The sequence below is a fragment of the Lissotriton vulgaris genome, chromosome 11 (genome assembly GCF_964263255.1).
Source record: "Lissotriton vulgaris chromosome 11, aLisVul1.2, whole genome shotgun sequence".
Taxonomy (NCBI): domain Eukaryota; kingdom Metazoa; phylum Chordata; class Amphibia; order Caudata; family Salamandridae; genus Lissotriton; species Lissotriton vulgaris.
In genome coordinates this window covers 53,068,457-53,093,734 of record NC_141699.1, presented here as the reverse complement: position 1 = coordinate 53,093,734, position 25,278 = coordinate 53,068,457, and positions in this window count along the sequence as shown.

The following is a 25,278-nucleotide window of genomic DNA, read 5'->3' as shown; positions in this document are numbered from 1 at the left end:
TCATGGTCAAAATCAATTGCGTTCTGTAATGCAATTCGCATGGACACTACAGACTCTTAAGTCTGGTCGAGTGCCATGGACTTTTATGAACGTCTCATCATTATTTGCCCCGTTTAATCTGACTGAAAAACAGCGCATGTTGTCAATGAGAGATGCAACATTTTCTATGTTACATATTGAAAAATTAGAATCCCTGCCATTTTCGGTGGCTGAAGTGACTGCGGCGACATGGCTCATTCATGGTGTTATAACATTACCTTTCGCTTTGTATAAATTTACAAATTGTATGAAATATATAGCCATTGGGCGATATGAACCATTAGGCAGCGCTTTCCTCCATGAGACATGGTCTTTACCATACACTTACAGATGCCTTATGGAGGGGAATGAAGTGAATCTGAATGGTGAAGAATGTACACAGTCGCCTGACCGCTCACTTATTTGCAGACACATCCAGTTGCATGGTTCTTGTAATCAGGACAAACCAAATTTGGCCTGTGTTTTGAAAGGGACACCAGTTCCTGCAATAGTTCCCACGTTCACGTTGTTGTCCAACGGTAGTTATTTACTTTTGAATAACGAGTTTTGTTGTGGGTTAGAGGCCGGTATCGCATATGTGGTTACCGTGTCTGAAAGGGTCGTTTGCTGCAAGAATGTGTTGTATCCACCCACGCATGGGAATTCAGAAGTTTTAATTTGGCCAAGAATACCAACCTTGAAAGCTGAGTTCAATGGTTTAGGCCGTATAAGAGCCCTTTTGTCTCAAAAACAGGTGGCCCTCAGCTCTGCCCGCGAAACTTATGTCCTTCACATAGCAAACACACGCACAGAAGTACAAGCACTTTTAAGTACTGATTTGCCGTTTCATTTTTGCGAGCTAGTTCATCAAATCTATTTCACCTGTGTCCAGCCTGTGTTTCATTGCCTGAGCTGTGATTTCGACTGGGCCATTGATTTGTGTCTCTGTTTACCGACTTCTCCTGACGTCAACTTTGATCAGCTGATGTCCCCCGTAGTGGCTCATGAGTTGGTCTTTTCTGGCGAAAGGGTTATGGCTGTGGCAGCGATGCATGGACTAATGGGTCAGTGGGACATATTCGCGGCGGCGCATGACTTTCTGGCACAGAGCGTTCTCGAGAACCCACTGAGTTGTCCTCTGATGTTGCTAGAGGATTCGGTGCTGGAGGAGCACGTATGTTCTTTCCCATTGCTTAATTGGATGGCTGAACTGTTTTCGGATGATGGCAGTGATTTCATGTTGGAAGCTGTAGCTACCTATTTTGCATATTCATTCAACGAGGAATGACTCTAAATACTTCCATCATTATGGCACGTGACTTTTTAGTAATTCTGAATGGAGCCAATTTCGATACGAACATTCTATTTTTTCACATGTTCTAGGCCTATTAGTTGAAATTAGGCCTCATGTTCGTCTTTTATATTTTGTGTGGCCACTATAGGCATTCATACATACAATTTTGTGTTTTTGAATTTTACATACATTTACATACATTTAGCTTGGCTCGATATCATTGAACTCTGCTTTCATGTCTTGCCTCTCATAGAGTATTGGCTTATATTTTTTCTTTTAACCGTCCTCAGGTCATTGGGGGGGTGTCATATGGTTATTACGTTTCTATATATTGTGTTACGTTAGCATGTGCTTATTAAATGTTTAAACGCCATATTTTCTTTCTGCTTCGGTTTGCACACGACACCTAATTGTTATTACAGCTTTTAACCTAGACGAAAGATGTGATTTATTTGAGAATAATATATTGTTGTACTGGTATCAGTCGTGCCTGGAACACTTGGTACAACTGTCTGCACACTGAGAACTGCACACTCTAACACAAGGTTGCTGCAGGCCTGATCCTCGCACTACGTTAGTCATAACACAAATAATGTTTGTGCCAACTTTTGGCTTTACGTGAGTTCAAGATACAGTTACAGGGAATGAGAAGAACACTTGATGCTGGACATGCTGAGAGCTGGTAGCTGTTGATGTGATATCCTCCTACTGAGAATTCGAGGTATGGGTCCGCCCAGCTAAGAGCCCAGATGAGACCTTCTTAGATATAATATAATATGCTAATTAGGGTGCGCGAAATATAGGTGATAGAGAATTCTATAGATTTTTTGCATCATAATATGTTATCACAATTTGCTTACTATGGATTAGTGACTATGCTGCTGACTCTGATTATTATAATATGTATGTTGATATTATACAAGATACTGCGTTTGAGAATGCTGCATTGAAAAATAAACATTTCAAACTTGCACGTGTTTTCATTGCCTCCCAGTTTCGGTTTGGAATGATAATATAACGAAAGAGTGTTCATGTGTTCCACGATACCTGAGGTATTCTAAGTTCATGTTCTGGATTGTCTAAGACATTGGGAAGTATATACTACCGATGCGACACTGTAGCTAGCTAGGTAAGGGGATTTCTGAAACATAGGTGAGTTGTGGGTCACCCTGGCTCACCCAGGTTCTAGATCTCTGTGCACAGTTCTGTGAGAGAACGGAAACCCTGCGACAGTACATGCTGAAGGGGATAAGGTAGGCACACTCCTGGCGAAAATGGCGAACCAAAGGACAGGGGGGTCCCTGGTCCTGAGTGTCCGGTCGGAGTCAGGGAGTATGGTCTATTCTCAGACTGAGATTATCTCGCGCTTCCTAAGGTACTATACAACCCTATACCAGAGTCACTTAGAGATGGATACACCAGATATTGAGCATTATCTGACGGGGATTATGCTACCGCAGTTAGAGGAGGAGGACGCAAAAACCCTGGGTCAGGCTGTCACTATAGCTGAAATCAGGGGAGCAATCAAGAACATGGCTAGGAACAAGACCCCGGGGGTGGATGGTCTCCCCACAGAATTTTATATGACATACATTGATTCCCTGGCGCCCCAACTGCAGGAGGTTTATAATGAGGCGATGGAGCTGGGCCACCTACCTGAATCCATAAGGATGGTGCTGGTCGTCCCCTTGTTGAAGCCTGGGAGGGAGGGTGATGATGTGACCTCCTATAGGCCGCTGTCTATGCTAACGGTGGACTACAAAATACTGAGTCGTATTTTAGCTACAAGATTAATGCCCCACATGACTGCATTGGTTCATGAGGATCAGGCGGGGTTTATACCAACTAGAAACACCTCGCATAATGTCCGGCGCGTTATGGGTGTATTAAGTACTGACCGCAGGGATGAGGCGACGCCAGCTGTGTTATCAGTGGATATAGAAAAGGTGTTTGACAGCCTAGAATGGGAATATCTAGATAGGGTGCTGGGAAAATTCGGATTAGGCGAGCAGTTTAGACACTGGACGAAGGTCTTGTACTCCTCCGCTGCTGCTATGGTGCGACTGGGCTCTGCCGTATCGCCGGAATACCCAGTGCAGAGAGGCACGAGGCAGGGGTGTTCACTCTCGCCCCTGCTGTTCGCTTTAGTGATAGAACCTTTGGTGGTCTGCGCCAGGTCAGGGACAGCGTATGATGGCCTGGTTTGCGGTGGCCTTCCGCATCACATATCGTTGTATGCGGATGATTTGCTGCTGTTCCTAGCGGACACGACGGTCGCCCTGAAGGGTGCGGTGAGCATGCTATCGGACTTTGGGAGGCTATCGGGACTCCATGTGAACGGGAGTAAAACGTGTGTCTTCCCCTTAAGGGCAGATGCGCCCCAGCCGCAACTGGCTGCTGGCTTGGTGTGGGAACGCTCGTGCTTCACCTACCTTGGTGTTCGAATATATCACAAGGCAGAAGATGTGTTGGAGGGGAATATAGGGCACTGCATAAGGGCACTGAGGGGCAATATGGCGTTCTGGGCCACCCTGCCCCTCTCGGTACTAGGGAGAGTTGCGCTGCTCAAGATGGTGTCCTTGCCACGTCTGCTTTATTACTTCCGCACACTCCCACTATGGATGCCCCCCCCGGTATTTTCGGGAACTGCAGACACTTACCATTGATTTTTTATGGGGGACAGGAAAGAGACGGGTTGCACTGGACACGCTGTTAAGGCCGAAACAGGAGGGGGGAATAGCGGTTCCTAACTTCGAACTTTATTACCTGGCGGCCCAGCTGCAGATCCTTACACAGAATGTTGCACAGGAATTTAGGGGCCCAGAAGAAGCTCGTGGATCGAGGATACAGAGGCACATCCTCTCCTATATAGTTATGCAACAGCACCTGGTAGTCCGGGATTTAACCCTGGAAGAGAAGACCCCGAGGTTGTGCTGGAAAGTCAAAAGAAGGCGTGAGTGGCACACCCATATGCATCCGAAATCCCTTTAGGCATGCTGACAGCAATGGCATACGGAGGGAACTGGTCTCGGCTACTGGAATGGAAGGAGCTGGGGTTACAAATGATGGGCGACTTATATGCCGACGGCGAGTTGTTGCCATTTAGGGCGCTGCAAGATCAATTTGGCCTTCCTGACGGAGGTTTCCTTTTGCACATGGCTGTCACTACAGCAATGCGGAAACATTGGAAGATGAGGCAGTTAGAACCGCAGACCACGATGGCTTGCCAATATGTGGTAATGGCAGAGGGAACGGTTAAGGCGGTCACCTGCCTGCACACACGAATGCTGAATGAAGGTCTGGAACCCCTGACGACTCTAAAACAGAAGTGGGAAGCGAGCTTAGGAAAGCCCATTCCGGACACAGCCTGGGGTCGCATCATGACGAGGACCTGGAAAGGATGCAGGAATGCACGGTTTCAGCAGGTACACTTTTTTATAATACAAAGAGCTTACCGAACTCCGGGAAAGATCAGGAAATATTTCCACGTGCAGGAAGCAGCGTGTCCTAGATGCCTAGCGCCTGATGTAGAACTAGACCACATGATGTGGGGATGTCCGAAATTGGGGTCCTATAGGTACGGGGTGGGGACGCTTCTTAATGAAGTCACGGAGCGGCAAGTGGAATATACTATGGCAACTTGCTTGTTTCTTTGGTTTCCTCACATCAAAACGACCAAGATAACTAGTAAATTCATCGACCTGGGCCTCATCTTGGCCCTGAGGGAAATCACCTGGCATTGGAAGTCGAAGGAAGGTCCCTTCAGTAAGCGGTGGGCGAACGAACTCCATAAGTGGGCCCATAGTGAGAGCACGATCAGATTGCACCAGGCAGCCCGTACAGCTAACGAGAGGAGTCTAGAAGCAGCAAACGCGTGGGCAGAACTAGTGAGAGTGTTAAACGACAGCCTATCCCCAGCGGGAGACTAAAGCGAGTGAGTTATGTGAGTTGTTCCATGTAAGATACAGAAGAATGATTGCGATCCTACAGGTTTCCTCCCTTTTAGGTGCTAAGAGACTGAGTGAAAGCCCACACTAACTGCCGCTCAAGGGGGGTGGGTTTAACTGGGACATTGAAGTTATTTACTGTTATAGTAGAAAGGATGGACTTAATAGAATTCCATGGGTGGTTATTACGACGGAGAACGTAGGCTGACGACTCCCTATGAGGCGTGGCTGGAAAGGCCGGGCACTACACGAGGTTCACAGTAGAGAAATAGAGATATGACGCTAGGCCTGGGCACTACACTGACAGTACCTGAAAATACATACCACTTAGAGCATGGGTCGGGTTGCCTGGTAGAGTTGGAGGACAGGGGAAATAAAAAGCAGATGCTAGACGTTCCGAAAAGCAGAGACTAGGGTCCCCTGCAAACACGCAAATTACGACATTGATTTACTAACGTCGCCCTACCTCTGGGTTGTGGGCTAAATGGCTGTGATATGATTATGTTGTATTAAAAATGAAGCGTTTCTCTGTTTTTGCTAGCGGGTTACCCAGAACAGATGGATCAGATGGATGTACATTGTCTAACTCTGCAATAAAAATAAAGTTTAAAAAAAGAAAAATAAGATCAACCCTGGAAGATCTGGTGACAAAAAGCCAACGGTGAATACAGTGAATACGAAACCGCAGCTGCTCACTACTACCAACCAACGCAGCCAAGATCAAGGCAAATGGCCTGCACGAACCAAGTAGTGCCCACATAATCAATCGTCAAGGCACACACGGTCCTACCAAGTGAGGTAAAGTAGACTAACAAGAACAGAAGGCCAAACGCGAGCCGGCATAAAAGAAGGAGCAACTAACTGTCCGACCTAGGGCGCAGAGTAAGGAAAAGACGGCGAAGACGACATGAGAAATACGAAACTGAAAGTGCACACTGGCTGCAGCCATCTTTACCAGCACACATGTACTCACCGCGGGAAGCATGGTGAGCATGCATAAGACAAAATAAACGCGGAACAAAGGGGGGAAGCATCCAACAGGCTGACCCAGGGGGCGCAAATTAAGAAAAAGACAGCGATTAAAGCAACAACACCATGGGCCGTACGAAACTGAAGGTGCACACAGTCAGCGGCCATCTTTGCCAGTACATACGCACTAAACGCAACTGGCTCGGCGAACAAAGCAGAAGGCAAAACGAGCGCCTGGATCAAAAGGGGAAGCAGCTAACAGGCTGACCCAGGGGCGCAAAGTAAGAAAAAGACTGTGACTAAAGCAATAGAACCACGGGGCATACGAAACTGAAGGTGCACACTGGCAGCAGCCATCTTGGCCAGAACATACACACTTAACACGGCAGGCCCGGCGAACAAAGCAGCAGAATGAGCGACTGCATCAAAAGGGGAAGCAGCTAACAGGCTGACCCAGGGGGCGCAAAGCAAGAAAAAGACAGCGATTAAAGCAACAGCAACACGGGGCATACGAAACTGAAGGCGCACACTGGCATCAGCCATCTTGGCCGGCACACACGTACTTAACGCTACAAGTCCAGGCGAACAAGCAGAAGGCAAAACGAGCGCCTGCACAAAGAGGGAAGCTGCGAACAGGCTGACTCGGGGGCGCAAAGTAAGAAAAAGACGGCGACCAAAACATCAGCATTACGGAGCATACGAAGCTGAAAGTGCACACCATCAGCGTCCATCTAGGCCGTCACCCAAGCACTCAACGCGACAAGCTCGGCGAACAAGCACAAGGCAAAATGAGCACCCACACAAGGTGGAAAGCGGCTAACAGGCCGTCCCAGGTGGCGCAAGGTAAGAAAAAGTTGGCGATTAAAGCACCAACATCACGAGGCATACGAAACTGAAGGGGCACACTGGCAGCAGGCACCCCGGCCAGCACACACATACTTAATCACACCAAGCTAGGTGACCAGAGCAGAAGGAAAAATGAGCGCCACACAAGGAGGGCGAGCAGCTAGCAGGCCGACACAGCAGAAGAAATGTGGAATACGTAGAGCAAAACAGCAAGGGTGCACGCAAAGAACAGAATACCTCAGACAGCACCATCAAGCGGAACTGGCGAGTGCTAAAACAAGGACAAGGGCCATCCGTGAGCCTAGCAGGTACAGGCTAGAACGCCAGCACACGACCAAAGCCACACCGGGTCCTAGAGGGGAGCACTCCAGCTCAGTCACACAACGCAAGGGTGACAGATTGGACAGCTACCTAGCCAGAAGGCGCCTGAGCGAGATGTCTAGCCAAGAAGGGAAGGTAGCCAACGAAATAAAGAAATACAAAAACAATCCTGACTCGCCCTTGAAGCTCAAAACCGATACAACACTGGACACAATCCTCAGGAAAGTCAATGAAGGCAACGAGGTTGCCAGATCCACCAAACAAACTATCGACAACATGCAACTAGAGCTGGCAGCCATTAGAGCAGTCCCAGGAAGCTTGTTTCCTTCCCAGTGTAAGAATTGGCTTGGTAGTTTGGTTTGCCCTGTTCCCATCATGCACTGGGACAGGAACAGACTAATTTGCATATAGCCAGGTTCTGAGCTGGGATGGTGCAGTGAGCTAAAAAATGGTGTTGGATCCAGCCCTGATCTCTTGACTGGGTGAGAGTATTCTGCTTAATTCAGAAACTCTGTCTATCACCACCCCTTGTTGCTAAATATTTTGTCCACCATAAGCGTGGATGGGTATACTCAGATGTGAGTCCCTTGCTGATTGCACCATCAGGATTCAAGCAAGCCGGGCCGACGATGGCTGAAATGCCAGAAACCGGTCCCCCGAAGCTTGTTTCCTTCCCAGTGTAAGAATTGGCTTGGTAGTTTGGTTTGCCCTGTTCCCATCATGCACTGGGACAGTAACCGACTAATTTGCATATAGTCCGGTTCTGAGCTGGGATGGTGCAGTGAGCTAAAAAACAGTGTTGGATCTAACCCTGATCTCTTGACTGGGTGAGAGTATTCTGCTTAATTCAGAAACTCTGTCCATCACCACCCCTTGTTGTTAAATATTAGAGCAGACCAACACAACACAAACACCAGGATGGACACGGCGGAAGTGCGAATCAGCGAGATCGAAGATGCAAACACGAAATCCAGTAGAGCCCTACAATCAATCTCCAAAGCCACCTACAACCTACAGAAACAGCTGGCCGAACAAGACGACCGCACAAGAAGAGGCAACATAAGACTCATTGGCGTACCAGAGGGAGAAGAGGACAAACCTGGATCCTGTGCAGCCCTCCTAAAGGAGCTCATCCCGCATATCACAGGCCTCAGCGTTGACAAACACCTCGAACTTGACAAGGCCTATCGAGTTCCAGCGATGAAACTCCAAAGTGCACGTGGCCCTCGCCCGATTATCTGCAAACCCCTAGATCGCAACAGACCGAGGCAATATTTGCATTTGCCAGGAAGAACCAAACAATAAAGTGGAAGGACAAAAAAATATTAATCACCCATGATTTCTCGCGCCAAACTGTCGAAACAAGGAAAGGCTTCCTGGCTCTGCGAGACAAAATGAGGAAAGACAATATCACCTTCAGCTTTGCAGGCGCGGCAAGGCTGAGAATCGTGGACAAAGGGAGCCCACTGGTCTTCGACGACCAAGGAGAACTGAGAAGACACTCACGCGGTCCCCCGGTGGAGGACATGGAGTCGCAACACCCAGAGATGGCGAAGAGAAGAGCGTCATCTGACAACACGAGTGCAAGAGACCAGGCTTGCAGCGGACAATAATCCAGGCACACAAAAAATAGACTAGGACACATACAACTCTTCTACCTCAACTAACATTTTACCTCATGGCATAGCCTGTATCTGGACCAGGCACACACAAAGAAGACGCTCCTGCCCCCCAGGGTGGACTCTGTCACCGCGTCCGCGAACTGACACTACCTCAACCACCCTAGGATGTGTGGGAGGTCAACAAGGTATCGACTCACATACGGACCAATTGTATATCCTTTTCTGGTATTCCTGGTTTAACGTACGGCGCAAATATCGCACACAACTGTAACCCTCGGAGAGGAGGAGTGGGGGGAAGGAACTTTGCTGTCGCCCGCCCATCTATCCAAATGTGGGGGGAGGGACAGAGGGGGGGGTTGGGGGTTGACCAGTACAGACTATTTATTCCTTTTTTCTTTCTTTCTCTACTTCTTTCATTCTCAACGGACACACACACACAGCCACCACACAGCGCAGACAGTCCAGACGAGGCACGCAAGGAGGTACCAGGAGGGGGGCAGATAGGTTAAAATGCATGGGAGCCATCCATACAGCACCAATCATGGGTGATAATATACACCCATGAAGACAACGCACAAAGACCGCAAACTACTATCTGACCTGAAAATAACCTCACTTAACATCAAAGGGCTCAACCACCCGATAAAAAGAAGAAAGATAATGAACTACCTAACCAAACTTAAAAGTGATGTGCACGTCCTGCAGGAAACAAAACTTTCCGAAGAGGACGCACAGCGCGTAAAAGCGAGCTGGGTGGACTAACCCTGTGCTCACCAGCCATACACAAAAAAGAGTAGTGACGATAATAAATAAGAAAGCCAGACTGACCTTACTCGAACACCAGGTGGACGAAGATGGACCCCTGCTAATCACTAGCCTGAAGCGGGGGGAAGAAACGATACACATCGCCAACATCTATGGCCCCAACACGGAGGACGATTCCTTCTGGGGAGCAGTGGGAGACAAACTCGACAATCTCCCCCAAGAGGAACTACTGATAGTAGCAGGAGATTTTACCCTGGTACTAGTCCAAACTCTAGACAGACACCCACAAAGGACCAGTCACCAAACACAGCCCGAACACACACTTAAGAACCTATGCGCAAAATACCACCTCAGTGATCCATGGAGACTCCAGAACCCAGACGCCAGAAACTACACATTTTACCCCACAACTCGTACAGTAGGATTGACTACATCTTAATAACAGCCACTCACACCCACCTCATAGAACACACGGAGATAGCACCAAGAACAGCGTCCGACCACTCCCTCATTAGCCTAACACTTAGTGGTCGCCACAACAACACAACTAGCTGTAGATGGAGATTCAATAGCGATGTCATTAAGGACCCGACCAATGCATCAGCAATAGAGGAAGCCATCAAAGAATATCTAGAAATTAACGACAAGCCAAACATAGACAAGGGAACACTCTGGGATGCTTTGAAGGCCACAATAAGGGGGAAAATTATAAGCGTCAAGGCCAAAATAAACAGGGACAGGAACAAAACAATAGCAGAACTAGAGAGACAAGTCAAAGACCTGGAGATGCACCACAGCGTCAATCTAGCAGACAGAAACACACTACCAACCCTGACAAGGAAAAAATACGAACTAAACAAGATACTAAGCGAGAGAGCGGGTACATGGATCAATAGGTACAAAGCCATAAATCTCTGTTCAGCAAGCAAAGCAGGGAAGGCCCTGGCATCCTACCTTAAAAGCAAGCAAAGACAACACGTCATAGCAGCCATGACCGACACAAACAAGAAATCGCAAACATCCAACAAAGAAATTCTGAGTTTTCAAAGAATTCTATGAGGTATTATACAAAGAGGACAAAGACCTCGACCCCGATGGGGTAGCAACCCTCCTACGCAAACTCAGTCTACCCAAACTAACAGAGGCACAATGCGCATCACTAGAATCTGAAATAACAGGGGCAGAAATAGATCTAGCAGTAGCAGCCCTAAAAGACAACAAGGCACCAGGTCTGGACGGATACACAGCCACATTCTACAAACACTTCCTCCCCATATTAGAAGCACACTGAAAGAAGAGCAGGGAAGATGACAAACTCAATGGCAGAGGCCAACATCATAGTCATCCCCTCTTTGAGACTCTCAACAGTCGGAACCTCATTCAACAGGTCACCCTACCCACCCACAACAAGGACCACATCTTGGACCAGATTTGGACCTGTAATCTGGCCTTATCTCCGCCAGACATATCCCCCTGTGTCTGGTCTGACCATAACCTAGTTGACACCACCATCACTGTCGCCGGTCAGATCCCTGCTCCTCTGATGGCTGGTGGTCTCTCAAGGAAATGGAGTACATTTGACTTCCAGGGCTTCCTCACTACCCTGGCCGACACCTGTCCAGTCTTCCATCCTTCTAATAACATCGACAGAATAGAACAGGACATTGGCTCCTGGTTAAAGTCGGCCAGCGATCTTTTTGCTCCCCTGGTCAAATTTCCCTTCACTAGGCATCATAACTCCCATAGGTGGTTTTCTGACGACCTTAAGCTTCTGAAACTAAAAACGCGCCAGTCAGAACGTATCTGGAGATGCGATTATTCCAACTCAGCCAGACTTTCCTATCTGGCTGTGCGTAAAGAATACAAAGCTGCCATTGGTCTAGCTAAAATGGAACACTTCTCTAATAGGATCTCGTCGGCGGCCGATAAATCCAAAGAGGTGTTCAGAGTCATGAACGAACTTACCACAGATGACAGAACCCTCCCAGCCCAGACCCCCACTCAAGAGGCATGTGACAACCTCAACTCCTTTTTTGTGGAAAAAATCAAAAAAATAAAAAACTCTATTTCTCCCCCTTCCCAGTCACACCCACCGGACACTTCCTTCAGCAATCTCTCGACCTTCACCACCTTTCCTGCCTTAGACCCTATCTCCCTAGCAGAACTCGCCACCCGCGTAAAATCTGGCTCCCCGAATGACTTTTGCCCGCCATCTGTTCTGCGAAGTATATGCCCTAACCTGCCTGACTGCATTTTATCACTACTCAATGGGTCACTCAGCAGCGGCTCTGTCCCTACTTCTTTTAAGGAGGCTCTCCTAGTGCCCCTCCACAAAAAACCCGGCACCGACCCTGCGGAGCCTTCGAATTATCGCCCCATTTCCTTCCTCCCGTACTGCTCAAAATTAATGGAGGCCCACGTTACCCGGTGCCTGTCAAATTTTATCGAATCTTCCTGTTATCTTGTGCCTAATCAAGCCGGCTTCAGACCTGCCCACTATACGGAGGCTGTCATTCGGGCAGTTCTGGACACACTCAGGAGCAACGCGGACGCGGGGTCTCCCCAGGCCCTCGTACTCCTGGACCTGTCGGCCACGTTTGACACGGTGGATCATAACATTCTTCTCCACCGTGTCAAACAGACAGGCATCCAGGTCACCGCTCTTGATTGGGTCAAGTCCTGCCTCACTGGAAGAACACAGTCGGTCCGCCTGGGTCCCTACACTGCTAAAAAAACTCCCACGTCCTGCGGAGTCCCTCAGGGCTCCTCCCTCTCGCAGCTTCTATTCAACTTATACCTTCGGCCCCTGATCCAATCCCTTCAGAAATGGGACATTATCATCTTTAACTACGCCGACGACTTACAGATTATCCTCCCGCTCAACTCACCTCACGCTATCAATACGTTCCATGCAGTCATGATTCACATTCAACTAAGGATGAACCAGAACCAACTGAAGCTAAACCCCGGGAAGGCTGAGCTCCTCCTCCCTGGAATCAGTCATGCTCACTGGGGCCTGCAGTTCTGGCCTCCAGAGCTAGGCTCCCCCCGAGTCCCGGTAAGGACAGTAAAGAACCTGGGAGGGATCATTGACGACGAACTCTCCCTCAGAGCCCAGGTTGGCGCGGTTATTTCATCTTGCATGTATCAGCTTCGGAGGATCCGTAAAGTTCGTCACTTACTCCCCCCGCGGCACTTACCCAAGTTGTCATCTCACTTGTGCTTTCCCGCCTGGACTTTTCTAATTCCATATATTACGGTCTCCCACAATCCTTGACACATCGCCTTCAGGTCGTCCAGAACCAGGCGGCCCGCCTAATCCATAAAACTCCTAAATGGCAATCTGCCAAACCTCTACTCCACTGTCTTCACTGGCTCCCAATGGATCAAAGGGCAGCCTTCAAGGTGGCCTGTCTTACATTCTAAGCCCTCCACTGCTCCGAACCTGCGTTCTTGAAATCTCTTATCCGCCCTCACTGCCCAACGCAAAACCTTCGATCAGCTCACCGTCACTTGTTAGTCACCCTCAAAACCAAAACGAAGAAATTCGGCGGTCGCCGTTTTTCCCATCTAGCTCCTGTGCTTTGGAACCCCCTCCCTCTCTCCATCAAATCCTCCCCTTCCCTTCTGAACTTCAGAAAATTGCTGAAAACTCACCTCTTCCCTCCCCTTAGCTAGTATTTCACTACCCACGCTTTTTCCTCAGTCACTCTGTCTTTCAGCGCTAGGAAGCCTCGGCGTCAGTGCGCTTTACAAATAGCACCTAAGATAAGATAAGATAAGATCCCCAAAGAAGGCAAAGACACGCAATTTCCACAGAACTCCAGACCCATCTCGCTAATTAACGTAGACTGCAAAATATACGCTAAAATACAAGCGGGTCGACTCAACGCGCAACTCCCAAACCTCATACACAAAACGCAAGTGGGCTACCTGAAAAACAGACTATCCCAAGACAATACAAGCCTCCTATGCCATATAATTAACTGTGCCTCCTCCAACACCAAACCAGCGGTGATGATCGCGCTAGACGCAGAAAAGGCCTTTGACAGAGTTTCATAGCCCTTCCTGGAGCAGTGTATGCAGAAGTTCGGCCTAGGCGAGAAGTATAGGTCAAATGGTCATGGCTCTGTACAAGGCACCCAAAGCCCGAGTCATAGTAAATGGTGACACATCAGAGTCCTATCTCTGGAAAGAGGAACCAGACAAGGTTGCCCACTATCCCCTGTTTCTACTGACCCTAGAACCCCTACTGACCATGATCAGGAACAATACCGAGATCAAGGGGGTGGAGGTCAACCGAAACACGGTCAAACTAGCAGCTTATGCCGATGACATACTCATTGTGACAGAGGACCCCGAACCCTCAATAGAAGCACTAATGCACACCATGCCAATGTAGCAGGGTACAAGCTTAACAGAAGCAAGTCTGAATGCAAGCCTCTCAACGTTCACACCACCAGGGAGGTGATAGGAAACTCCGGCCTACTCTGGCAGAAGAAGGCACTGAAATACCTAGGTATCTACTTTGACAGGGACCTCAGGTCAACACTGGAGCACAACGAAAAATCAATACAAAGCACAATAAAAGACAGACTTCACACATGGTCCCCCAAGTACGTCAGTTGGTGGGGCAGAGTAGAAACCATTAAAATGATACTAACTCCAATGGTCAACTACCTGCTGAGTATGCTGCCACTGATAGTCACTGAAGAATTCCACAAAAAACTGAACACAATGATAAACTCGTTCCTCTGGAGTGGTAAAAAGCAAGGATCAGCCTCCAGAAACTCAGGCTCAGCAAGGACCTAGGGGGGCTTAACGTCACAATCTTTAAGACTTTCCAAACAGCCTGCCTGGCCAGACAAGGCATATACTGGCTCACGCAAGAACAGGGTTACACACCTGCCTGGCTGGAGCTAGAGAAAGCTCTGATGGGAGGCATAAACCCGGCGGCCCTCCTCTCGGCTAATAAACATCCGGCAGCCACCAAAACAGTCCTCAAAAACTACAAAAAGGCCCTCCTGCAAGTAGACAAATGAATGGAGAAAAGTATTAAAAACACAAAAGATGAATCCATCTGGTTCAACACAAAAATTAAATACAAGAACAGCGTACTTAATATAACCCCCTGACTCCATCAATGTATTCACACCCCATCCCAACTAGAGGAACGAGGGTCCCCTGCCACCTTCTCCAATCTACAAAAGGCGCATGACCTCCCTGACATAGAACTATATAACTTCCTCAAAATCAAAGCAGCCATCACCAGAGCAAAACTAAGCAAAGAGGTGCCAACAATATACCAATACATGTCAAATCTCAACAAACCTGGACACCAAACATCACACCTCTACAAACTACTTAGGGCAAAAACAACAAATTTGAACAGGAAAGTCATGGATCGCTGGGAGACACTAAATGAGGGGCGACTTAGCGAGAAGAAAAGGCCCTCCTCTGGGCCTCGGCTAGCAGACACAAAGTCACCTCAACACGAGCGCAAACAAAATTCTGGCTCCTACACACTGGGCCCCGGCACGCCTAGCAGCTGTCAGCCTAACTGACAACGACTTATGCTGGAACTGTCAAAAACAGAGAGGGGACCTAGAACACATTATAGTCCATTGCCCTAAAGGTAAAAATTTCTGGAGGAAAGTAACGGACTTCATCCACAATGTAACTGGGTACACTCCAAAAATCGATCTCCTCAGCATAGTCTATGCATTCACGGCAACACAGATCCAATCTGCCAATGACAGGAGCCTCATTGACCTAGTCCTCACGGCGGCAACCAAGACAATCCTGTCTAACTGGAAAGATACAGGGAGGGCCACTTTCAAAGTATGGTTAAACTGGGTCACCTTCCTAAGGGGAGCTGACAACATAACGAAAAACCAAACAGCACCTAACCCTCAGGAAAGCCTTTATCTTTTTTAATGTTTGTGAAGTAATCAGGTGCACATTTTTACATCATCCTCAAGTCACCCTTAATGATCTCATTGTAAAGTAATCAGATCCTCATTATCATGTCATCCTCAAATCATCAGGTACATGTTTCTAAACTCTGCTAATGACTTCAGGAGCCTGATGATGTCTGATGATGGGAAAATGACGTCTACAGTAGTTGGATGATCTTTCAATGACTCTGGGATGGCTTCTAAAGTAATCCTGTTAGACCTGGGTGGTGAGTAGAAACTGCATGGACGCGAACGTCACGAGTCTTGGGGACAGCTGGCCTGCACTTGATCTGTCATCTACTTCTAGATGTGACATTTGCTTCGGAGGTGCTTGGTACAACACGTATGCAGGGATCACACGGAGTGTAGCGTTGAACGTTTGCAGCATTGGTTTTTCATGTGAGGCAGTCAGGGTGTGCATCGCTTGTTCAAGCTTGGACTTGCGTGGTGAGTTTATTTTTTTTTTAGTTTTGAGCCCTAGCCTTTACCTCCTCTTTTGACAGTTTAACAACCAACATCACATTTAAAATTCACGAGCAGGGGCGGCTCTAGGCTCATGGCGGCCCTGGGCAGGGAGCGTAGGTAGGGGGCCCTGGGAGGAACAGTTAGGGGGCCTCCAGAGGAATGCAGGCGCGGAGGCCAGTGAAGAGGGGGTAGTAAGGGTGTTTGGAAGTGGAACAGAGCCGGAGGCCGCCAAATCCCTTCCAGGGGCCGCCACGCAAATATGTATCCATCCTCAGAGGATTATTATATCAATGATATATATTAGCGTGGCGGCCCCTGGGGTTTGATGGCCCTGTGCAGTTGCACGGCTTGCACATGCCTAAGGCCGCCCCTGGCACGAGCCCTTACCTGCATCTTGTTGATGTGCTGCTGCCTTTGCGATGAACTGACTGGTACGCAGATGGACGATTTGCTGTAAAAGCCTGCCTTGAACCACCCGGCACTAACGTCAAGGAACGTGCCGTCATTTTGGCATTGGCGTCTCATCAAGGCCTTCGCGCAATGAACCACTCCACGCATCAGTTTTGCGTAAAAGGCCATTTATTAGGACAGGCATGACAGATTATCAAAACATAACATTATCAACTTATCAACTTTAACAATCCCCCCAACATTCTGCCTTTCAACCGTCATTCACTCACGTGCTCCACCATCCATTCCCAAATCACACCACAACCTCTTTGCATCCCATTCACTTCCCCCTTTCCACTTCCCGACTCCTCGGTCATTTCTGTCCATCGCACTCCCGTCTACCACTCTCTCCCATCCTGCGCCTGTAACCCCCTCCCTGTAAGGGTGATTCTGCCCGTCATGGACTCCCCACCCCTCCCGGTTCCCGGAACGTCTCCCCCTTGCCATCCTGTCCTAAACTGGCACGTTGCCCAACACGGCAACCAGAAAAAACACCGCACCCAAAAACCCTTCTCCTTGTAGGGTGGGCGGGTGGAAAAACCTAACTTTCCCCTGAGGCACCGGGGACAGGAAAGGAAGTCGTTCCCTTCCTGTCCCCCTTAAATAACCTCCTATCTAACCCCTCCCACCCCTGACCTAAACCCCCTACCTCACATCCGCCCGCCGTGTCCTCGCGCGAATACCCCGGGGGAAGACTAGTCTGTCGACCTGCATTCCCCCGGGGGCCGCATCGCGCAATGAACCACTCCACGCATCAGTTTTGCGTAAAAGGCCATTTATTAGGACAGGCATGACAGATTATCAAAACATAACATTATCAACTTATCAACTTTAACAATCCCCCCAACATTCTGCCTTTCAACCGTCATTCACTCACGTGCTCCACCATCCATTCCCAAATCACACCACAACCTCTTTGCATCCCATTCACTTCCCCCTTTCCACTTCCCGACTCCTCGGTCATTTCTGTCCATCGCACTCCCGTCTACCACTCTCTCCCATCCTGCGCCTGTAACCCCCTCCCTGTAAGGGTGATTCTGCCCGTCATGGACTCCCCACCCCTCCCGGTTCCCGCCACCCAGGGAACCCCCGGAGGGCGGTTACCTGCCCCACCAAGCGTGCACCTTTCGAACTCAAACTCTCCCACACCAGATGGACTCGTTCCACAGACAACTAATCAAGTCCCGCAGCTCCATAAGGTAGAATGCATTTCCCATGTGAGAAAGGTGCACGCCGTCGTCCCTGAAAAGAAGAGGTTGTTCCAGCTGGAGCCCGTCATGAGCCAGCACTTTAATCCCTCGATCTGCGCAAAAAAGGCTCATGGCCCTATTCAGTTTCCTGCGGGCCCTTTCCACAGCCGCAGGCTTAAGTGCACCCCTCCAAATCCTTCTTGGCACAAAAGCAGTCCACACAATGCAGGCGCCAGCCAGATTGTTCTTCATAACCTCCAAGTCCCTCTGCATCAAATAGGTCAATGACACCCCCGATTGTCTCACCAAATCATTTTCCCCCAGGTGGATGATGATCAAATCCGGGCAGCCCAGCTGCGACACTTTCTTTGTCAGCCATGGTAACAGTTCACCCCATCTCATCCCGCTCTTACCCCACCAATGCACTTCATGATGGCTGCTCCTCAGGCCCAGGCTACGACCGTACACCTGCCTGGCAGCATACCTCGAAGCCCAATGAACAAACGAGTGTCCCACGATCCAAGTGACCGTCTTGGCCCCTGGCCCCCGAACGCAACCTACGAAGAAAAAGGTATTAATACCAAGGCAGACAAGAAACTACGCCAAGCAGCGTCGCCGTCCAAGCGTAGCGCTCCCTCCCCTACTTACGCACGTAGCGTTCGCAGCACCGCGACCTCCAGCGACCAATCCTCCTGATCTCCTCCCATGACCAACCCAAACCCGCCGCCGCAGTAGCCGCCCCGATTCGAAAGGAATGCGTGCCAAAACGGGCCGGGTCCCTACCCAGCTTCCGCAAAGCCATTCGCAGCACAGCCAACAACTGACTCGACGTCAAACGCTTCTGTGACATATGCACAAAAATCTCCCCCTCTGTCCGCTGCACTTTCTGCTGAAAACACAGCCACTCCCTCACCGGACACACACCCGCACACCCACTCACCGACAACCACACCCATTTACCCCGACCCAGCTGGTCAGTCTTGGACCGCCCCAACCAAATGCCCAGACGAAGCCCGTCCACCCGCACATCATCAAACCGCCTACCCGGAGCCCCCCGCGCCCCAAGCAGCTCAGACACCCGAAATGCTCCAAAAAACATCCAGATCATGCATAGGCGAAACAGCGCCAATTCCCTTTCATCATAGCAACAAAAAACCAATTCCTGCAAAATCAACTTCAAAAGGTCAAACGTGACCGCCTCCCTGGGCAACTCCCCGCCCCCCAACTCAGCCCGCACCCGCCCCCAACCCTTCAACATTCTGCTCAGTAAATCCGAACTAGCCGGATCAAAACCCAAGTACAACAAGCAGTAAAAAGACACACCCGCCAACTTGCCAGCAATCGTTGTCTGTGATAGCCCTTTATCCATGCAGTCCAGCACAAAGCGCACAACCCGCCTCTCGCACTCGTCTCTCGGCAAACCCAACACCCCAGCTCCCAGACCCACAGACTCGCCAAACTCATTCCAAGCCAACCTGTACGCCCGCCTGGTAGACACCGCCAGCGACCGTTCCACCAACCCCACCACTCTCACTCCCCCCACGCCCAGATACCCTCCGGCACCTTGGTCTTGCAAGCCTCCGCTCCCGGCGCCAACTCTCTGAAGCGCAGCCACTGCGAACGAGATAACGCATCAGCAATTTCGTTACTCGCGCCAGGCACATGTTGCGCGCGAAACAGCACATTGTAACGCAGACATAGCAGCATGAAACTTCGCAGCAAGCGCAGCACCCTCACATCTCTCGCTTTCTGGTTGTTGACCAAGTCCACCACCGTCATATTGTCCACGTGAAACAACACAGACCTGTTCCTGAATTCCGGGCCCCACACCAGCAACGCCACCAACAAGGGAAAGAACTCCAGGAAAGCAATGCTCCTGCCCTGCCGTAGCCAATGATCCGGCCATCTTTCTGCGCACCAGCGACCGTCCCAGAAAATTCCAAAACCAGCCGCCCCTGCTGCATCCGAGTAGAGCTGAACCTGCCACACCATCTTGTCACGCGCGAAATCCAGCGACACACCATTGAAATCCTCGAGAAAGACCAGCCACACCCGCAAGTCCGACCGGACCCCCAGCGTGATCCTGACCCTGTGATGTGGGAGGGCCACGCCCGACATGGCCATGCCGAGTCGCCTACAGAAAGTCCTCCCCGCCCTCACCACAGTTCAACAAGCCCAGCAAGCGCTGCACAGATCTCAAATCCAGCTTCTGCACCGCAATCGCACTCCTCAAAGCCTCCTGCATCTCAACCACCTTCACCGCCGGCAAGCGCGCCCGCCAAGCCACCGAATCCAATTCAATTCCGAGGAACGTCAGACAACAACTGGGCCCCGCGGTCTTCTCCGGCGCCAAAGGCACCCCAAAATCCTCAGCCAACAACTGAAACTGCCTCAGTGCCTGACCACAATCACCCGAGCGTCCAGAACCCACAAACAGAAAATCATCCAGATAGTGAGACACCAGCCGGTGCCCACTGCGGTCCACAAAGGCCCACTGCAAAAAAGAGCTGAAAGTCTCGAAGAGCGCGCAGGAAATCGCACAACCCATTGGCAGCACCATGTCCACAAAAATGGCCCCATCAAACTGCATACCCAGGAGAGAGAAATCCGCCGGATGAATGGGAAGAAGCCGAAAGGCCGACTTGATGTCACACTTGGCCATCTCCGCCCCCCTCCCACACAACCGCACCAACCCAATGGCATCATCCACCGAAGCATACAACACCTTCGAGTCCTCCTCAGCAATGAAATCATTCACCGACCCGCCTTCCGGCCAGGACAAATGATGGATCAACCGGTACTCCCCCTGCTCCTTCTTGGGCACCACCCCCAACGGTGACACGATGAGATCCGCCAAGGGCCACTCCGAGAAAGGACCCGCAATCCTGCCCTCCGACACCTCCTTCTCCAATTTACACGCCACCACCCCCGGCAACTCCTTAGCTGACCGCAAGTTCTCAGCCCACCGCCTCTCCCTGGGCCCCTGATAGCCAATCCGAAATCCTTCCACAAACCCCCAGTACAGTCGCAATGCCGCCTCCTTATCAGGGTACCGGGAGAGCCATGGACCCATGGCCTCCACATTAACCGGAGTACGGGCCCTTCGGCCCAGGCTGCCCCCTACCCTTGGCAAATTTCCACTGTTCTGACGGCGAAGCCAGGGTGAGGCACTGCGTGACCGGGTGGCGTCCCCCACACTTAGAACACTCATGCTTGAACTTACAGGAGGGGCGATTGCAGAAACCTCTGTTAAACCCCCAGCATGCTCCCGAAGCGACCGGCTTGTATTGCTGACCCGCTGACCCGGACCACACGGGCTGGGCCCCATGACCACCTGTGGCACCCTGGCTACCCGCCCCAGATTGGGCGGGACGCTGCTGAAAAGACCGATACGTGACCGGGAGACCGCTGGCCGTATGGGTAGACGCCGCCGCCTGCGTCGAGGACATCCACTGGAGCCACAGCTCCTGATCCACATCCCCCCATGGCTTATCCGGGTTAACACTGACCCGAGCCCTGAACTCCTCGTCATAGCTCAACCAAGCGAAACCCCCGAAGTGCATCTGTGCCTTCCTTATCACGTCCATGTATTTAAACAAAGCGATAGCCCGATCCCCATGCTTCTCGCAATAGATACTTGCATAAATCAGAAAGGCAGAAGTCCAATTCTCCATAGTAACCGGAACCCTCGGCCGCCTAGTCAGCTCCCATTCCTCCTCCTTAGACCCTTCCTTCGCCTGGACCTCCCTGTGCAAAAGCTTGAACACATCCACATACTCATGTTTCCAAATCCTTGCCCTCGTCTTCTCCGACAAATGAGACCCCAGAGGCACACCCAGCCCCATGTATGGCAACTTCTTCCTCAGTTTCTCCACCCCGGTCACACCCTCCAGATCTTCCACCTTGTCTGTCTGCGCACCGGCCGTCGCGACCTGCTTGCCCCCAACAGCCTTCACCGGCTCCCCATCACCTAGGGCTCCAGCCCGCACAGACCCATCCCCCACCCCCACCGACCGGCAGGGCTTCTTCCTCCCCCCGCTCCCCCCATCCAGCCAGGCGTCCCACCAAGAGCCCTCACCTGACAAAGTTGCAGGAGCCCCACGCTCCTGTCGCCGTGCGTCCGCCGGCCTCGACATCCCGCTGGTGGCCCGACCGGCGCCATCTCGTGCCTCCTGAGAAGCACCAACCTTGGTAGCTGCCCCTTTAGCCCTGCACACTCGCTCAGGCTCACGCAACTCACCCTCTTCCAACTCATCCTCATCCTCCTCGTAATCCAACCATTCATCCTGGACATCCAGCGGCACAACCTCAGTCACGACTCGTTTAGCACCCTTCCCTTTCATACCAGGCGTAAATTCACACTCCAACAAGGTCGGTGCCCGCTCCCTCGGTGGAGGGCAGGCCGCCGCGGACCCCCCTGCATCTTCGTCCCGGCGTTTGGAGGCCGTTTTGCGCCCCGCCGGCCCACCCCGGCCTCTGCCAGCCAACCCTGCTGGCTTGACCCCCCCCCCCCCCCGAGCCGTATGCGCTCGAGGAGGCCCCGGTGCCACCAGGTCTCTGATCCGTCAAGGCAGTCCCTGCAGACTCCACCCACACCCACTGGCCGCGTGCCCCAGGAGCCCCCCTACCACGGCCAACGGCCGACACCCCGCCTCGCCCTGATGCCTGGGCCCCATTGCCCACAGGCACCCCACCCATCTTCCCCTCCCGGGCGTCGCACAGGCGCTGCCACTCCCTTTCATACTCCTCAATGACCCGCCGCTGGTCCCTCGCCCTCTCCTCTTCTGTCATCCGGGTCCAACGCTCAAACATGGGAGTCTGCCCCGGCCCTCCCTTCCCGCTCCCGGGCCCGGGGGCCACAGCCCCACCCGCACCGTGTCCTGCCCCACCCCGCTGCTGTACCTTGGCGGGGCCCTTGCCCTTTGAACCCTGGGACTTTCCCCCTCCCTTACGCCCCCTGGACAGGTCGACCGGCTGCTCCTCAGCCGAGAAACTAGCCTCCCCCCCAGACTCCTCGCCCGACAGCAAGAGGGCAAAATCGCCCCCAGCCGCCACCTCCCACTCCTCAGGGTCCTCCCCCCCACTGCCAGCACCGCTCCCCCCGTACCCAGACACCTGCCCCTGCTCAACCGCCCCCAGCTCGGGGCCCCCCGCCTCCCCAAACCCCTCCTGGACCAATTCCCCCGTAGCCCCAGCCTCAACCGGGAGAGCCAGACTGCCCCCTCCCGCCTTCGGAAGCTCCTGAACCTTTCTGGCCTTCCCCCTCTTGTTCCCTCCATCCCTCGACCCAGCAGGCTCATCCTTGCAGGCAGCTACCACAGCTGCCACCCCCGCCGACGCAGCCCTGGGCGTGCGGGTCATGCCCACCCAAGCCTGGTCCAGCACCCCTGGCTGGAGGAGATCAGCCCTCCCAGCCCTGCCAAGAACTAACAAAGCAGCCCTAACTGCCTCTGCATCAGGAACAGCCATTGTGAAAAACGGGCCAAAAACACCCTCCGCGAGATGCGTGAGGATCGTCACCCGACCTAAACGTCCGCGAGATGCGTGACGTTTGGCACCCTCCGCTCGCCGCCCGGAGCTCCCGCTCCGAGAATGAATGAACGCTGCTAAATCGCCCTCCGCCTAACCGCGCCGCGGAAACTAACCTGCACTGCACGTCGCCCTGGGACACCAGGGAAACGAACCCGCCTCAAATCACACACCGCCTAACTAAGTTACACACCACCTAACACAAAAACCTAACTTTCCCCTGAGGCACCGGGGACAGGAAAGGAAGTCGTTCCCTTCCTGTCCCCCTTAAATAACCTCCTATCTAACCCCTCCCACCCCTGACCTAAACCCCCTACCTCACATCCGCCCGCCGTGTCCTCGCGCGAATACCCCGGGGGAAGACTAGTCTGTCGACCTGCATTCCCCCGGGGGCCGCAGTGCCCACTTTACCTATCACGTTGCTCAGCATCATTCAAGTTTTTCTTTATTTTAGTGGCAGCGTCGCAGTGTGTAGAATAGCATAAATGGCTCTTCCCTTGCTTTCCTGTTTTTTCAGAGCTGTTTCATGAACACCAGTTGCTACAGGTAATTTTGTATTTCTTTCTCCTCGTCAACACCAGAGTCTTTGTGCTCTCTCGGTTTCTGTTATGCTCTTCGAATTATCGACGAATTGCATGCCTTTTAGGCAACTGCAACATGAAGAAATGTCTTTTTATAATGGGAAATGCATACTTGGAAATCTTATTGGAGCACAAATGACTTTAAATAAAACATTGGTGTCTTGTTTTTATTGTAGGACTGGCATTGAAGGTGTCTTTTCTTTTCACGTGTGCAGCGTAGTATTGTTCCAATTTGTGAAATCTTATTTTCATTCATTTCAGTATTCTATGTTTTGTACGATGCTGCGATTTAGTGACATGTGTATTCTTTTGGAGAATTCTATACTTACAGAACATAATTTAGTGTTTAAGAACTTACTTTTAGCATATTATATGTATGTGTTTAGCTTTCAGTCCATACAAAATGCTTAAGTTTACACACATTCTAAAAAAATGTATAGTGTGTTTTTCGAATGACTTATATGTGTGTTGTTTCAGAAATATTGTATCCCTGTTTAAGGGATGGGAGTGAGTTTTTAGTCCCATTACCCCACAGTCACATTTTTTTATCCCTGCCTACGGATGGGAGTGGGTTTTAGTCCCATGTCCCCTTGCTTCAGAAATTGATATCTCTGTCTAGGGATTAGGAGTCTTAAGTCCCATGACCCCACGTTCACAGTTACTTACATTTGGGAGCGCTTTCACTCTTCTCCCAGCTATCAGTTTAAAGGGGGTGTTAGTCCCACCTTTGTTATTTTGGTGTTGGGTGTTAGTCCTTTCACTTTTACGCATGTTGTCACGTGTGCGGGTTTTCACCTTTTGACGCCACACTGTGCTGCATCTATTTTCTCATGCTGCACTTGTCCTTGGGTCTTTGTCCCATGTGATTTAATCTGTACATTTGGGTATTAGTCCCAAACTTTGCTTTTTTTTCTCACTTGGGTTTTAGCCCCATAGTGTCCCTTACATGACGGGTGGCGTATTGTGTTTTCGTCACATTCTTCTCACGTGAGAAGTACTTCCTTGGGTGTCATTCCACCCATTGTATTCTAGTCTGGGTTAACTTTACCCTTTTCTTCTTTCTGCGTTATACTCACTTGGTGTATGTGAGTTTTTCTTGGTCTTCTTACATTTTTCTTTATTCAATATTAAAGGGGGATGATGGTGTCACAGTGTTTTTAATATCAATTCGTCCTGTTTTCCTCCTTTGTGTGTCTGTTTTCCCTCTTGTTGTGTGTTCCATCATGCATCCCTGGGTTTACGGACTATTTACATCTATTGTTCTTTATTGAGTATAGTTGTTTTCATTTTAGTTTGGTTCTTTTTATTTTTCAGTTTACAAGGG